This window comes from Marmota monax, unplaced genomic scaffold, assembly GCF_021218885.2.
Source record: "Marmota monax isolate L192 unplaced genomic scaffold, Marmota_monax_Labrador192_F-V1.1 WCK01_AAM20220418_F8-fsc00133, whole genome shotgun sequence".
Lineage (NCBI taxonomy): Eukaryota > Metazoa > Chordata > Mammalia > Rodentia > Sciuridae > Marmota > Marmota monax.
Window position 1 is genome coordinate 1,432,930 of NW_026694821.1, and position 18,259 is coordinate 1,451,188.

The 18,259-nt window shown below is 42.2% G+C and overlaps 1 protein-coding gene across 4 annotated transcripts in view; it reads left to right on the forward strand.

The window, feature by feature from the left end:
- The window catches only part of Creb5 (cAMP responsive element binding protein 5), a 402,319-nt gene that overhangs the window by 151,938 nt on the left and 232,122 nt on the right, over positions 1-18,259 (forward strand). The gene's annotated exons all lie outside the window — the stretch shown is intronic.

The following is an 18,259-nucleotide window of genomic DNA, read 5'->3' on the forward strand; positions in this document are numbered from 1 at the left end:
TCCTAGGCTGTCTCTGGTCCTTGGAATGTTCTGGACTTTCTCCTTTATGCTGGTGCTCAGACTGGTTGGTTTTCCTGGCTGATGTGATACTGCTGAGAATTCACAGTGATGCTTTTGATGAGAAAAGGGAGCCTGTTTGACAGAGGCTGTTTTGATCCTGGATGTTGAGGAGGAAAGCAAGTTGTTCTCTGTCCTCGTTTGTAAACTTGAAAATGGTTGCAGGTACACTTGCTGGTGGTATGGAGACCAGAGCAGAGTGCTCAGGACAAGTGCTGGATGATGGTGGAGGGAAGTCCCCTGTCCAGCCTCTTCCCAGCTGAATGCACCCCTCCCTTCCTGGACACTTGTGCTGCTTGGCTATTCCTACAGTCCTCCTTCCCCTGATCCTTCTTCCCTCCCTCTCTTCCTTGTTAATACCACCTTATTAGCTCTTCCTCCTCTACACTGGCCCTTGCTCACTTCCAGAATAGACAAACCAAAGCAGGCCCTCTTCCTCTCATTTATGTAAAAGGACAACACTGAGCCATTGAGGAAAAAATGGTAGACATGTCCCATCATAGAATCCCAGACACCCCTTGCCATGTGACAGAAACTGCTCTCAGTTCTCAGTATCACCATCCAGTTCCAACTCTTGCTTGCTACACCATGTGGTCTGATGATCAGCATCCTGGGCATTACCCTGCAGCTTCTTAGAAATGCAGAATCTCTGGCCCAGCTTCCGTATCTCCAGAATGAGGATGGAGTTTGTTCTTTCCAACCTCATAAGAGTAAAGATGAAATAAAAGATTTAAGAGCACATTGGGTTCTTAGGGAAAAAAAGGTAATAACTTAAGCCAAAGAGCTATGATAAATGTGTATTGCTCGATGCTGACAACTGGTTGCTCTATGTTCCCAGAAGTGTCTACTTAGAACAGGAAGAGGAGCTTTCTCTGTGGGTACATGCATCAGTATTCAGTTTGAATTTTCTGTTGACGAATGGATATGGTGATTTTTGAAAAAATTTAGAAGTTTCCTCCCAATTTGTCAATGTGACACCTCTGCCCCTGCTACTTTTTAAATGTTGTCATAGATCCCAGATCATGTGAGCATGGAGGTTAGCACTGGCCCACCCCTCTCAGAATACTCTAGAATGGGTACCTTGGCACTCACATTTCTGGGCATATCAGGATGCGTACTGACACCTTCTGTGAGTTTGCCATGGGCACATTTGGTTTCCCATTGAAGAAGGGTAAAATCAATCTGGCCCTTTGGATCCTTGGCTTTGTTTAAAGATGTCAATGCTAAATGAGCAAGTTATCTCTTCAAGATTTCTTGTTTTGTTTTGTTTTTTCCTCAATGACTACGGGAGAAAAATATTGTCATTATCTAATGCAAGAATCCATAATGTACTAAGAGGGTGGAGCCAATTCATTAACAACAGCATCCAAATCTCAAGGGACACCTGCACTTTAGGGGGTCGGGGTCTGGTTCTGGGCAGACAATTTACCGTTAGGCCAGCTAATTATAATTATTTTATTTTTCTTTCAAGGGGGGAAAAAAAACATAAAATGTGCTGGAGTTTACTAGCAGTTTTACAGCATTCCTTCCCCCCTGGAGCTCTCCTGCCTGCCCGCCTCTGCCCTCACCAACTACCCTCTTGGAGGCCCTTAGTGTTCCGCCATTGTTAGTACAGCACGGGTTTTTATGAAACAGTCTTTTTAAGGGTTAGCACTAAATTTTTAGATGGGTGTTGACTCTGTCAATAATGTACCCAGCTGGCCCAGGACTGTACATTTGGGTGACATTCATAGACTGTGTCACTCTGCCTGGATGGATGGGGGTGTCTCTCTGGTATGGGTGACCTCCTGACGCACTCCCTCTTCCCATTTAATCCCCATCTTGGGGTTTCATATATCTCTCCTGGTGTGTTCTAGGGGATAATTGTCACTTTTAGGACTCTGTCTCATTGCCAAAGCAGGAGGGAGGCTATTTCTTTTCTTCGGATTCTTCCCTGTTGTGCTTACTATGTTGATTCAAACCCACACATCCTGTCATTTCCATTTTCCTCCATGTGACCCATCCAAAACCTTGCCCGGATGATCGGATGATCGTGGGGGCTCATGGAGAAACAGCCCAGCCCATCTCACCAGTGGGTTCAGTATGAAACTCTAGGTGGTAACATTTGGGGTTGGTTGACTCTTTTATTTCTCTCAGCAAAGAGGAAATGAGTACTTATTTTAAAACATGAGTTCCCTCTGGAGACTCTGTCTTTAAATGAGCATTTGAAATTGTAGATAGCTTTTTTTATTCTTCTCTGTGTGTGTGTATGTGTGTATGTGTGCGCACACACGCATGTGTGTGGCTGCACAGAACCATATTGTAGTAATATTCTGATTTTTATCACAACCTCAAATATTTAAGTGTCAAAATCTGGCCAAGCCACCTGCAAATGTTTGCCATGGCTACTGGCCAACAAAAACAGCAAACAGCAATGAAAGTCTTCATTCAGGCTCAGTGCGTAAGCTGCATCCAGCCAGAGTGGCTGGGACCCACCTGTGCCCTCGTACACTGCTCTTGTGCTGTGGCCAGCGGGTGTGTTCACGACTGGAACTTTGTGGGAGGGGGACTGCCTGGCTCCTGGTCCCCCGTCTTTCTTTCCCTTACACTGGTGCTTGGCTTCTAAAGCCACCCTACTTTTTCTCTTTTCTTTCTTCCTCTTCGCATGCTATAAAATTTAAGCTTAGAGGCTTGAATGTATCAGGAGTGATATTGACATAAAGAACTGAAAAATGAACGTGGTACAAGTTACCAGAGAAAGCTTTGGGGCCCAAGTGTACATGTCCTTGGAATCTTTTGATTTTTATGCTTTGGGGGCAGGCATTGAGCCAGGGCATGCATACTAAAATGAATTAAAATGCAAAAAAAAAAAAAAAAAAACACAACCCAAATAAATAGTGTTAATAGTAGATAGAAAAATAAAATATGCACTTCTATCCTATCCCATAGCAACCTTCACCATGCCCTGTGCTCCATTCTGTAAAAGTAGTGCTATTATCTCAATAGAAACTGGAGGTAAGTATAAATATCCCAAATTGCACTTGTGTGGTTAGGCAGGCTAGAAAAACACACAGCTCTAGGGAGTGTGGGAGGCATCCCCAAACTAGTGACTACTTGTGCTCAGTCAAACTGGCAGACGCTCTGTCGGGAAGAGTGTCATTGGCTGATTGATGGTAGAAATTTAGAAGATAAGTTTCCCAGACCAGGGGGTGGGGGGGGGGGTGAGCCATGGGCTGTGTGGAGACAAGAGAGACAGAAAATAAGCATGTGTTAATAGAGATGAAATCAATTCAGCCTTGAACCAAGTATGTGGCAGATTCCAAACAGTATCTCTCTCTCCAGTCATTTTTATTAGATATCATGTAACAGGCTCATTAATTCAGGATCAAGTCAGCAGAGCCTGGGAAAAATGGCGGATGAGCAGGTAAGGGTAGTGGAAATTCTTTCTTTGCCTGTCTCTGGATCTTTTATCACATGAGACCTTTTTTTTTTTTTTTTTTTTTAAGGAGGCAATGATTAGCTGAGCAGGTGGCAACAATCTTAATAGATCCCAGCTTTCCTAAGAGAGTCTTTTAATTCATGCTCAGTAATTCTTTAGGAGTACAATGAAGGTAATATGGAGTGTGGAGTTCTACAAGAATGGATAGCAGTATAGAGCTCTGACAGTTATGGGAAGTACTGCCCAAATAGTCTATAACTTTTCTTCATGCTTTTTAATTCTCTGTAGGGAATTAGGCAAATGCATTAGTTCATTAGATTATTGGCAAGAATTACTTAACAGTAATTGTTTACAGTGAAAGTGTTATGCATCTAACATCAACATACAAGCATGGAATATTCTAGTTAAGCTAGTGACAGCCAGCTATATCAGGAAACTTGGAAATATGCATATAGGAAGCCATTTATGTATGAATGCCTCCTTGATTTTACACCAATTCTAATTCTGTTGTATCATAAATCCCATTTGCATGGGGCTGTACTTAGGCAGTATGGATCTAATACTTAGAAACTTCTGTATATTATAATGCTTTAATTAATACTTTTAAATTTTATGTAAATTATTATGGAAACAAATCTTGTTTTGTGTAAAAATAAAAAGGTTCTGTTGCTCATTAGAAGTGATACCTCCTCTCACACTATGATTCTTTATCCCCTTTCTCTCTGCAACCCTGACACAGTGTGCCAGGCAGATGTGGCCCCATGGGCATGCCCAAGAAAAACAAATAAACAAACAGAAAACCATTAATAGTAATTAAAAGGAAAGCTTATTACAAGTCAGGACTTGACATCAAAAGCAGTGCTATTTCTTCAATCAAGGAAGGTTGTAAGGCATCACTGTGTAAATTGATAGGTCACCCCAAGTGCTATCAAGAAGGAATGTTAGTATATTTAAATGGTTTGTGGCATTGTTTCTCTAAAAAATAAATACATAAGTAAGGAGAGCAGTCAGTAAATGATGAGTCCACCAAAGGCACAGCTTAAAGATCTAAATAACAGAGCAACTCTGTAAAGATGCGTGGGTCTGAATCCATTATTATGAGTTTTCTTCAATGCCTCAAGCCAACCTGAGCACCACTGTCCACCCCAGGCTAATAATGCTGGGGACAGGCAGGCTGGCTTCTTTCCTGCTAGAGGTGCTGGGGGCCAGGTCTCAGGCTGTCCTGCTCCTCTGCCCGTAGCTAGGACAACTTGTAGGCCCCTTTGAGTAATTCAGACCAGAAGCCATTATTTCCTGCTCTGTGTTTTGCTGAATATCATGGCTATGAACATAGCTTTATTGTTAGAAAGTTGCTGGATCTTTCACAGCCCCAAGAACATTTATGAGGGCCCTTCAGGGGGATGCTTTCTGGGAGGGTCGACAGACTTAACCATATGGCTCCCGTTAAATCCCATGCAGAGCTTTGAGAAATTACCTCTGACAAGGGGGCCCGGCAGCCTTCCACTCACAGGGTTTTATGTGTGGAACGAAACATTAAGTACTGATACTTGAGGAAATATAATGTTTCTTAACATTTGAAAGTTGTAACACCACATGGTATTGTGGCCAGATTAAGGGGGCAGAGCCAGAACACAGGAGCATGTGGCTGGGTGTCCCAAGAAGCAGAAAAAACACCCTCGCTCTTGTCTCCAAATCAGGCTATTACCTCTCACTTCTCAGGCAAGTATTGTGTCTTGGTGCCTTGGCTCTTCACTTGGAACCCAGAAAGGCTGGGCCACTTGGGAAAGAAAATTGAAGATCATTTCTAGATGTGTCTTGTGCTGTCTGTTAGAAAATCCCTTGATTGGCAGACTAATACTGAAGAAAAGAAAGGAAAGTAATATGTATTCAACACCTACTATGTGTTAGGTCCTGAGCTGTCTTTGCATGTGATTCCCTATATTCTCCAGTGGCTCAGAGAGGTAGGCATTATTTACTCCACTTTTATGCTCCAAGAAGAGAAGGAACTTGTCCGAAGTTTCTAGTTGTGAGTTCAGCAGAGTTCTGGAAGTAGGTCTGTTGGACTCCAAAGCACAGGTTTTCTCGATGCTCCTGACTATGACAACCTCATGTCATGGAAGACAAGTGAAAGGAGAGAATATAGGGAGAGTGCGTAAAAGGAGAGAACATGCATAGGGAGCTGGCTAGTGCTTAGTCCATCTGATTGCAGTGTGAAGAGCTTCTTGACATCTACACACCTGCAGGGTGGCCAAGGAGAGGTGGACACACACTGAGTTGTCAGCAGCTCTTTGATATTTCAGGAGAAATATACTGGAGTTCCTCAGTACTCCTGGAGATCAGAGAATGTCTTGAGTCCATAGAGGCATAGAGTGGGACTGTATCTTCAAGATCTTCTAAACAGGTCCCCTCATGGGTAAGAAAACTGAAGTCACATAGAGCAGTGACCGTCCTTGTCTCTAATGCTCAGTTGCTCTGCATTTGGCTTCTTGGCTGGTAGGAAGACCCTATCCATTGCCGAGGTGCAGGGCCACCACCTCCAGATTCATTCCAGTTTCTGCAGGATAGGTGACTACCTGTGACCTTCTCTTGGAGAGAAGGTTTCATTTCTAGATCTTACGTGCAGATTTCCTAGAGCTTATGAAAAAGTGTCACTGTCAGGCTTTTGCCCCTATTTTGGAACAGATAGACACAGATGAGAGCCTGTTTCTAGATTAAATAGCCCGGGATCATCCAGTCTGTGCCGATAGTAAGTCTAGACATTTGTTCTTTCGTGCAGCCTATTGAGAAATTATGACTGGAAATTAGGAGCTTGCTCAGAGCCAAGCCACATCAGGTCAGAGGGGAGTCATGGAAAAGTATTGGTCATGAGTTCAGAGGTCAAGGGTTTCAGTTTAGGCTTTGCCATCTAAAAGTTCTGCAGCCTTGGCCAAATTCCAGCCTCCCTGGGCCTGTTTTCCTTCATATACTTAGGAAGGATTGATTCAATTGATTAACAAAGTTGGTCCCAGCTCCAACATGCTCATTCAATGCTTCTTTTCTGTCTCAAATTTATTTTCTCTTTTGGTTTGTTTTCCTTTGGGAGTTTGGTTGGAGCTCTAGATGATGTGAGCTCCAGAAAATGTTCACGTAACCTAGGGGGTGAGAATAGAATAGAGTGTGTGGATGATTGGAAGAGCAGGCCACAGGCTCCTGACTTAGGGAGCCAGAGAGGCCCAACTTCTAGGCTCCCCTCCCAGGCAGAACAACAGCAGCCTCTTCTTTTTGCCAGGTACTTTATTTACAAAGCACATTTCCTTTTATCACTTACTAATTTAGCACAAGTAATTGTTCTGTCACATGGAATTAATATATCCATTTCATATTGGAGTAAACTGAGGCTCAGGGATTAATGGACTTTTTCCCCAGGTCCTCCAAACCCAAACTACAACCCATACCACTTATACCACACTGTCCCATGGGTCCAAAGGTACTTGACTTCTCCAGGTTTAAATTTCCTTCCTTACTTGTGAAATGGGGAAGTATCACCAGAGTGTCTTCAGTGTCCTTTTTAACATTAAATGCTAATGATTCTCATAACAAATTTAATTTTTGAAAATGACTTGGCAAGGTAAGTTCTGTGAGGGCTCAGTGCTATGTGCCCACGACTGTGTGTGGTCTTCTCTCTCGAACTAGTCTCATCAAGCAGTTGTTTTTTTCATCTTCACTTTGCTCAGAGTGGCTTATTGTATGGCAATAGAACTGGAAAGATACATTAAAAGGGAAAGAAAGAAAACAAGTCTGATGTAAGAGACCTGGATGATAATTTTGCCATACAGTTCAGTTGGAAAATGCAACCTATTGTCCTGTTCCTTTTTTTTTTTTGGCATTTTTATTCGGGGGGTTACCTTATGGCAGACCAGAAATATGGGGCTTTAGCTTCTGTCATTAGTTAGAATATTCCTAACTAATGGGTAAACCTTGGATAAGGTACCAATAATTAAATATTTGGGGTGAGGGTATACACACTGCCATAATGTAAAATATAATGGTAACTGTACTTTCTGTATTTGTCATCAGGGTTGACTCTTCATTTCCTGTTTGTAGGGCTTGAAGCATGGGTGAACACCTAGTAGGTCCGAATGGCTCATATGTGTTTAGTCTCATGACTAAGTCTAACCATTGACTGAAGAATCCCAATGGAAATGACTAGTGCTCTGCATCTTAGGAATAAAGCCTGATACAATTGAGTGGGTCCTTTGGGAATGGAAATACACATTTTTTTTTTTTTGAGATTAAACATGTCCATTTAACAGGGCTACGTCTCAGCGAACATTTCAGATTATTTGGAAATTTTAATTTTGTAATATTATCTGACTCATAAGGTGTAAATAACTTTTGTCTGAACTGGTTAATAAATAGGTTCTGAGTTAAGAGAGAAGCACTGTTCTAGGGATTTCCACACAGCCTACCCTGCCCATGCACAAATGGTATTTTTATATAATTGGGCATTTGGGAATCCAGAAGATAATTTATTCAATAAGTTCTCTCATATATATTTTTTTCTCTTTCCACATTTTTCAATGATGCATTATAGTTGTACAAAATGATGAGATCTCACATGTATTTTTAATTTATTAGACCAAATGGATTTCTCTCTACCATCATTTTTCATGTCCTTTCTGACGAAGATTTTGTTAAAGATTATACAGACCTCATGGATTTGTGTGTGTGTGTGTGTGTGTGTGTGTGTGTGTGATTGAATGAGAATAACACAAAAACATCCAATTTGGATGCAAATGGAATTCTTAATTCTTGGTATTAAGATTCAGTTATGGGCTAGGGATATAGCTCAGTTGGTAGAGTGCTTGCCTAGCATTCACAAGACCCTGGGTTCAATACTCATCACCACCAAAAAAAAAAAAAAAGATTCAGTTATATTTTCAGTTATATTTGGATAAAATTCTGTTTCAACAGAGTGGTGCAAAGCCATTTCTAGAGGGATTGGAAGCCCTCTCTGCTGGCTCTGACTCTATACTCATAAGCTCTACAAGTTTGAACAGGCCCCTTGACCTTGCTGGGCCCTATTTTTCCATCTTATAAAAAGAAAGAATGAAACTAGATTCTCTAATAAGTGATCTCCTCTAGCCCCAATCCTCAATAATTCTAACACAAACTCTCAGAAGTATGTCTTCTTGTTCTGACTCATACATGACAACAACACTGGTTGATATGGGCTATTGAAGAAGAAATTCCGCAGGGCAGGTGCATGCACATTTACCAGGTAATCTAATAATCAATTTGCCAAGTATGTTGTGCTTTTGGTAAATATCAACTTAAATTTCCTGTAGAGTAATAAACATTCTTAATGCTACCAGACACATTTAAAAGAACTTGGAGTTTTATAGTTTTCCCCCTTCGGCAAAATGCATTTTGGCTGGTGGTTAAGCCAGTAAAGCCTGCAAGACGATAGGACCCTTGTGGGCAAGGGGTAGAGACATGCTGGAATGTGCTTGGGTTGCTTTTGCAGGGTCACAGACCTTTGCAAAGAACAGATGGCCCCAGACACCTTCGAAATGCTAGAAATGAGTTCCTCAATAATTACATAGCTATCATATCTTGGTTCAGATATGGCAATTCACAAGCCCAAAGCATCATACTTTATAGCTGACTTCCAATGGATTGTTTTCAGTCCATGGAACCCATATACATTTCGTACATGAATAATCAGAATGATAACAGCAACAATAAACACCCATCTCCAACTCACCAAGCCATTGAACACTTGTCAGAAGCAGAATGTTCTTCTCAGAATCTGTAGGGGAAGGAGACCAAGCATTTGGCAGACTCTCAGAGATTTCTGCTTATCATGACACTTCTTCACATTTTCCCCCAAAGTCTTGCTCAAATTGAGCACCTGAAGAGATAAGCAGTAAAATGCTAGGTTAGAGAAAATGTGAGTGAATACAGCCTAGTTCTGCTCCAGTGTTGCTTGGGTGGGTGGGTGGGGGCATTTGGATGAATAAATGCAGTGGAATCAAAGTCTACTTTTAGTCTTTCTCTATCCTGCATTGAGGCAGGGTATAGTTTTAGTGACAAAATTAAACAAAAAAATTGCAACTTTATACATGCATATTCCAAATCATAGCCTCTCTAAAACATTGAAAGGATGAATTAAAATAATCCAAACTAACCTGCATCCTGTTAAAGGTGACTGAGGCATTTTACAGTCCAGGTGCACCCAAATGAAAATTGTATGTGTATGTACACACATTTCATAATATTTTGTTTTACTGGAACATAATTTAGGCCTTTTGGCATGCATATAACCTTATTCCAAACACTTGGAGAATTTTTCCAGGTGCACTCTGTGTATTCTGCATAGCATGGTTTTTCTGAATGCCCCAATGTCCCTGTATAATATCCTCCTTACAAGACAATAAAATGCACTAGGACCTTAGAAATGCTTTTAAAGAATAATCACAGTAACAGAGAAATGTAATAAGATTAAAAGAAAAAAAAAACCTCAGGGGGATTCATGTTGGCCCCTTTGCTTAATTTTTAGAAAATGGAAACAATTCCTAATTATCTAGAAAATGACCAATTGGTTGATGGATTATGTTCCCAGGAAGAGCTACTTTTTATTTCTCTGACACCTTGACATCATTGGCATGTGGGGTGATACTCAAGTGCTGATGCTAACATCCTAAAGGGTGGTGACAGTCAAATCCTAGACTGAAGGGTGGGGCATCTCTTTAGATGGAGCCCCTCCCTCTGAGAGGAGGGTGAAGATTTCACAGGAAATTGGCTGTGGCACTAGCCAGGGCTCAGGGATTTGCCAAGGAGGCTTCAATATTTACTAGAATATTATGACTTATCTGAAGTGGAATAGGGGTGGGGAACACTCCTCCAGAGCCCCGAACTTCTCTCCTCCTTCCTTTCTTTCTGTCTCTCCTAGAAAGAAAGAAATACATCAAATTATTCACATCTGCCATTGAACTATGTCTCTGACTGTAAGTCTGAGAGAAAGTTAAAAACTTTTAACTAAAAGGAAAATGAGTTTGTGTGTGTGTGTGTGTGTGTGTGTGTGTGTGTGTGTTTGGTGTCAATTATTAGATATGTCCCCAAGCCTCCTTCTTTGTATGAATAGCTGCTGTTTATTTAACTCTGTAATACAGGACTTTGTAGAAAACCAGAAGAGTGAGTTTATCCAGATCTTTTTGGGTGTGTGTGTGTGTGTGTGTGTGTGTGTGTGTGTGTGTGTATGAAAGAATGAGAGAAGAGAAGAAGACAGAGATTTACAAAGAATGTGTGAAACTTTGGCTACCCCACCTGAGGCCACAGACAACCAACCTGACCTTGGGTCCACTGCATTCCATAATTATTATTGCCATTAGGAATAATTATTATTTGCTTCATTGAGTTGGCAGTTTGGAACCTGCCTGAGACAGAGGCTTCTCACAGGAGCTGTGGAACACAAAGGACCAAGCCGTCACCCGCAAGTGCTTCAACATGTTTGGACGATGTCCTTCTCTTGGTTCACTTCATTGGGTTTCATACCCGTTGAGCTTCAAATTGAATTAAAAGTTCATCAGATATGGAACCTGTATGAATGAATGGGCCCCTGGAACACGGAAGGCTCTTTTGTTTTGGTGTATGAATTCTTGGCTTTTCTCAAGTCTGGAGATGAAAGTTAGTTCCTTTCGGGCCACCGTGTTTTTTGAATTAAAAATAGAAAAATCAATAATAAGATGGATCTTCCAGGAGAGATGAGCCCAGAAGTGGTCTGCAGAGAACATGTGGGAGCATGGGGGCACCCTGGTAGAAACAGCAAGCCTGGGGAGGAGGCGGGAGACTCACATCCTTGCTGTATTTTTTCCCTCTTTGCACACAAGCTCTCAGGAGTCCAGCTTCTGTCTATTTCCTCCTCCCTTTGCTGTGTTTATCGTTTTGGAATAACTGGGCCCCGGATGTCCCCCAAGCCCTCCTGAGGGGCCTCAGGGAAGGTGCAGGCAGGTGTTCTTAACCCAGCAGGGTGTTCGCAGCAGAAGCTGCCCTTGGCAAAGAGGCTCACTAAAGAAAAGAGCATGACAAGATGATTCTTCTAGACGTGATTTTCCCGAGACTTCCTTGGTTCCTTGCCAAGGCTGTGCCAGTCGCAGGCAGAGGCCTGTGGACGCGGAAGCCTTTCTCCTACTTAACCTCTTCCTCCCCCACCTCTTGTGTGTAGCTCAAGCTGCTGAATCAGACCCTTCCTTAAAACTACTGAAGCAGAAGTAGAAACAATTAAAAATCCAACAGCCTCTAGTTGGCACCTCAGACTCTGCACAGCTGAGCCAATGCCAGTTTTGTCTCCTCTGCTGCTCAGTTTGTCCTGTCCAAAGCTGCTGAGACTATTGGCCAGGGTCAGAGAAGACCTGAGATCAAGAGAGGTACCATGCCTGAGTAATAAATACCTGCCAGTCAGCCAAGAAGGGGTCAACCTGTGTCACACCCTATCACAGATGTGCCAGAAGAATGTCCTGTCCTTATCTTGGTGTTCAGTTTGGCTTCTTTTGTTGTTCCCCTTCACTAAGCACTCTCCTTGGTTGAATGCCCCTGTGCAAACGAGAGGCAAATGAAAGTTGCACTGTAGTGATTTCCAGGGATTTGTGGCCCTGGATATTACATACAGAAAAACCGTTTTGTGGTAAAGTATTACAAAGGAGCATTCCCATCTGGGTTTTCATAAAAGATGTCCAAATAGTGCTGTAAAGAAACAGAAATCCAGTGCTTTCTCATAGTATTAAAGCCTGTCCTCAGGTAAGATTTCATGGGAGTGTAGAATTGCCGGGTTTTTTTTTTTTTTTCATTTTTCATTTATTCTAGGAATTTAAGGATAGGGAATGGCCAAGGGAAATGGCTTCCACTAGCATGGAGTTTAATAACAATGGAACCTTAATTTGTTCTTCCCAGGGAGCCACATTTTACAAAGTCAGATGGAGTATATTGTTTATATCTGTCCTTAATCAATTTCATTTTGACTCTCTCACCCCCTTCAGTACTGGGGATTGAACTCAGGAAAACTCTACCACTGAACTAAGTCCTCAGTCTTTTTTATTTTTGGTTTTGAGATAGGGTCTTTATTGTTCAGGACCTCGGTAAGTTGCTGAGACTGGCCTTGAACTTGCAATCCTCCTGCCACAGCCTCAAAAGTCACTAGAATTACGGAATCTGGCCCATGTTGACTTTTTAAATTAAAAAATGTTGTATTGAGTATTCTTAAGTCTTAAGGTAGGAAGTGATTTTATTTTTTAGGTGTTTCTATAGAAAGCATTTGACCCTTCATGTTCTCATGATGGGGTTCTCTGGAAAGCTGGACTTTTTCCAAAGTCTAATTATTATATTGGATTTTATGGTGATGGGTCTGATTCTTCTATAAAACATCGCCTATCCATTAATTGACTTAATTGGAGGTCTCCTTCTCCAGTCAAGCATGAAAATAACTTGCAAATTTTGTTAATTGTTCTGAAATTAGGTGTGTCGTGAGTTTTAGGGGAGCAGACAGACAGAACTGGATAATGTCAGACTTAAGGCAGGTTAGATGGCAGACCCTGAGGGAGAAGAGGTGGGACACAGTCTGAAAACTCTTGTTTTCTCAGTTGCACAATTTTTTTTCTTTACAAAAATGACTGTTAAAAGAAACCCAAATCATTTTAATGTGATATCTACATGCTACAACATAAATATAAGTTATCAGAATATGAGCACCAGAATCCACTAAGCCAGTCTCCAAAGAGGATGGAGGAATATGGAGACCAGCCAGTGGGGCAACACACACCATCTTTCAGGTCACCCCATGGACCATAGAAGTTCCACATTCATTAGTTTCTTTGGGTTTCTATGTAAGTTTTTCTCTGAACACAGGGTTCTATAGCAAGAAAATAGAAAATCACAAATGTAGGTAATTCTTTCCTCTCTTTCTACTACAAACAAGGAAAAGTAAATTCTCAGATAGTGAAGACCAAGTTTCCCAGAGAAGCAGCAAGGCCCTGGTCCTCGTGGAAAGCCAGTGAGGTCAGAGAAGCAAGCTGTGGTTTCCAAAGTGACTGGCAGTGGGGGTGGGGGTGGGCTGGGAGTCACAAGGTGCAAACATGAAAGAACTTTCAGCAACTGGAGGTAAGGGGGGAGAATTGTCAGTGGGAAAACATGAAGATTTCCTGGGAATTCGCATTTCCATACCTCAGGGAAAGGTAGAAATGCAAGAACAAAGGACAATATAGCATTTTAGTTCATTCTTTTAGACAGGATACACTGACACTTGTGACCACAGGAGGGACATAGGAGATACCCAGACCCAGGCGAGGCAGAGCAGTAGCCTTTGTGGACTGAGATCATTGGTGTCCTCACCTGCACCTTGAATCTGCAGACCTCCATTCTTTCTCTGTTCTGAGTTAGCCCTCGAGGATTTCACTGTTTTTCCCTCTTTCTCCACAATTTCACCTCTCCCATAGTCCAGCCTGCACTGTAGGCGAGTGGAATAGAAATCCACTTCTCTAGGATAGTCCCTTACTTCTTCCTCCTTCCTAGTCACTGTGGGTCCTCATCTCACAGGCAAGACTCAGTTATTTCCATCTTTGACTATTATTGTTGTTATGGGTTGAATTATGTCCTCCCAAACAATATGTCAAAGTCCTGACCCCTGGTGTCGTGAATGTGACCTGATTTGGAAATAGAGTCTTTGCAGATTGGATCCAAGTAAAGATGGGGTCATAATGGATTGGATGGCCTCAATTTCTCTGGGTATCTGCATAAGCTTCTGTCATTGGATGTGCCCTAAATCCAATGCCAGATGTACTAACAAGCAGGCCATAAGAAGACACAGGAACTCAGAGAGAGGGAGAAGGCCACGTGACCAGGGAGGCAGACCTGGAAGTGATGCAGCTGGGAGCCAAGGAGTGCTCAGGATTGCCAGAAATACCAGAAGCTAGAAGAGAGGCAGAAGTAGCTTCTCGCCCAGGGTGTCCAAAAGGAACCAGCTCTGCTGATGTCCTGATCTCAGGCTTCTAACTTCCCAAACTGTGAAAGAATAAATTTCTGTTGCATTCAAACCACCCAGTTTGTGGTAATTTGTTACTGCAGACCCTAGGAAACTAATACACATGTCTCCATGTCATGGTAGGCCAGTCTGCTTTGCCAATAGAATTGTCATGAAAAAAAATCTATCACTCCATTCTCCTTTTATTGAATTGTAACAGATGTGGGGATAACAACATTAGGAATAAAAAGCAAACTAAGAGCAAGAAAAGAAAAAATAATAATTTTCTAGAGGAGAGCATCTGTCTTGTAATTGTGACCTGTTTGAGATGCTCCTAAGTCTCCATTTGTACAGAAAGGGAACAAGGGGCCACCCAGATCAAACAGAAGCACCACGGATATCTTAAGAAAGATAGTCAAGATGCATCTTCCTGGGCCTGCACACTTACACAAAATATACTCTGAGGTTAACAAAGAAAATTGTGGCTTTTTTTCAGCCACGCATACTCTGGTCGGTAGTACCTGCTGGATGCTGAAATACAGGATTTTTGTTGATTAAGCTGTTTGCCCTATAATTAGCAAGGAGTGGAAGGTCAGCATTGCATGTAGGTATGGAGCTTAAAACTCAGCCATCTAGAAGTTCCTAGCATCTCATGTCATTCTAGCAGCCTTGAACAACCTTAATGTATAGACATAGAACAGAAGAACACAGAAATGGATCTAAGATGAATAGCACAGGGGATACCTTGTTTCTGTGTGTGTGTGTGTGTGTGTGTTTAGATCCTGAACTTGGTAATCAAGAGCTTTCTTTTAGGTGGAGCCTAATTCCCCACCACCCCCCCAGCTTGCAGGCTGGTGCTGATTTCCTTGACTGCTCAGGATTTGAGCGGCTGCACTCTTTTCCATGCTTTTGAAACAGGAAGAAGTGTATGTGGCAGCATTGTTCTTTTGATCTGTTAACTTTTCCTAATTCTTTTTGAAGGATCCTTTGCTTCCTTCTCAGACTCTTGAGTGATTTAAAGGAAAAATCCTTGCATTTATATGCTCTCAGAAACCTAATGCTCCGAGAAATCCAATAAAGCACCACCACCAGAATTGTATTGGTGGCGAAGGGCACCGTGAGCTGACCACCCAGAGAGAGAGCCTGAGGCGGTGGGCATAGAGAGCAAGCCCACATTACCTGGGGTGAGGCTGTCATCGAGTAGGGTTTTGTTAGGTTAAAACTGGTTTGCATATTTGAAAAATAATATTTGCAGTCAGGGGAGTTTGTTTACTCCTCAGTGTAATGAATATAAAGGGCTTTTCTTGCCTTTGCATCCCCCATAGTAACTTTGAATTCTCATATCTTTAGAACCTTGTGGTTTTAGAATCCAGAATGATCCTAGGTTTTCCCTTTCTTGATGTGCTTATCAAATTACTAGGTCACCTTGATTCCAATAATATTTTTAATGAGCCAGAAAATTGAAGCAATTCTCCTAGCCAAACCACTGAATGGGTCTGTGGTCCTCACCTGCAGTGGTCAGACCTCTGCCTGGGTATTTTCCAAACACGTATTCCCTCAGAGTCCTGATGAAAGACCCCGTGTGGGTGAGGTGGTGATTGTTGCAACCAGAGGAGAAGGGGAGGAGGCAGAGAGTTCCCCAGATCAGCTAGGAGCACAGAGGGATCTGAGATATTCTTTTATTTTTTTCTAAAACAACAATTAGCAGAATATAACAAAGAAACTCCCTGCAGCTCAGTCCCAGTCAAAGCACAAGGGTATAGCTGTCCCTGACAGCCCTCTGGACAGTCCTACCTCGTTCCTGCTGAAGTCCTAGTATTGGACTCTTTGTATGGCTTTCTCTACTCTTCTGAAGCCTTATAACTTCCACAAGAAGTAGAAAGTTACAAGAGAGAAGAGAAGGGATCAGGATAAATTTAGTCACTTGCGCCAGCAAGCTGTTTCCATTGGAGTAGTAAAGAGCAGGGAGGCATTTGGATCTCAGGTGTCAGAATCATTTAAAAAAGAATCCACATCTAAATACAAAACAAGCTTCAATTCAATAAGTCTTGTATAAATGATCTGAGCACAAACTCCAGCTACAGTCGCCTTCTGGCTGGCAGCAACAAGTGGGAAAGAATGGGACACCCCAGCATGGCCTCTAGGCATGTGTGTCTGTCCTACGAAAACACCCTCTGGTTTGGCACCACTTTTCCCACCTGGCAACTGCCTGGCTCCAAAGAGCTGCAGACGGGAGCATCCTGGCAGCATCGCATGGGCATTCTGATGGCAGAAAACCTGAGCTAGGTGGAGAGAGTTAGCCAGCCAGCCATGGCATCCAGAAGGGAACCAAGATAACACACCTCTGTCTGCAATAATTCTATTGTTATTGTAAAAGCTGAATTGTTACTTTGTAGGATTCCAAAGAGTTCATTTATTTATCTCTGCTTGACTTCTTTCCAAAAAGTGGCGGTGGCAGTGAGGGGGTTGGTGAGACTTGAAGAGATTTAGAGAAAGATAGTACAACAAGAGTAGAACAAAATAAATCTATGGAAGAAAGGAAAGTAGTGCAAGAGAACTGTAACTGAGACTGTGAGATGCCCAGATGGGCTGCTGCTGATGACAATTGTCCTAATTGCTGTTGTGTTTTGAGTAAAATGAGGGTTGAAGTCTGCCCAGTGCAGAGCGCTTCATGCTGGGGTCACACACACATTTAGGGGAGAAGTGAGGCATGTCTGTGGCCCTTCAGTGGATTTGGGGGGATAAGCTCAACCTCACCTTACCATTGATGCCGTGAGTCATAGTGTACTGTTTTAGAACTTGTGTTAATGAGCACCGAACGGGCAGGCCAAAGGTAGCAAGATTCTTTGGGAGTTAAAAAAAATAATAATAAGTTTTGTAAAACTAAGCAAGCCATTGTGGAGGTGGACTGGGTTGGGGACCAAGGGGGAGAGCAGACTCATATTAAAATCCTGATATAAAGTTCTAAGCAACGAATAAGAGGCTTAAATACATAAAGAGCAAGGCTAAATTTGGACCAATTTCCTGTGAAATCTCTTGTGTAATATTTTCAATTTGTGCTTGTTTAATGTGGTTTATTTTCCTAAGGTTCACGGTATAGGTTTTAAATTCAGCCTTGACTGCACACATGTGTTGAGAGGTTATAAAACGACAGCCAGCTCAGACCAGTCTCCAACTGGATGCCCTTTAGTGGAAAACATTACCTCCTTTTCAGTGCTTAAAATGTCTTCATGGGCCCAGACTTTGTCCTTTCCTACCCAGCCTCACCAGCACCAGCACATGTCCAGTCACATGAGCACATGTAAGGATGCTAGGAGAGGCTTATGACTCCAGATCAAGGGTCCAGGACTATTTTGAACTAGTCTCTTGACCTCTCTGTAAAAATAGAGGAATCATCTCGGGTCTCTTATTTTTGGCCTCTAATGTCCTGGATCACCGTGTCTCTAAGATGGGGTCATTACTATGTATGGTGTCAATGTTTCCTGTGATCCAGGACCCATATTGTAACAGGATCCTCTTTTAACAAAACCAGAGGAGATCTCTGTTATTCGTGAATCCTACTCCTTCAGATCTTGTGTCTCAGTGGCTTGGCCTTTGCCTCTACTTAAGTTGTATGTCCTTAAAACAGAGGTTGTGCTTTATTCATTTCTGGGTCTCTGGCCACCATGTGACCTAATATGGAAGGAATATAATGTGTAAGTGTGCATGCTCAGGTGGGTATAAAAGGGTTGGAAGGAGACATCATGTATGTGCATTCTTCTAATTAAAAAAATAAGAAGAGAACGATAGTT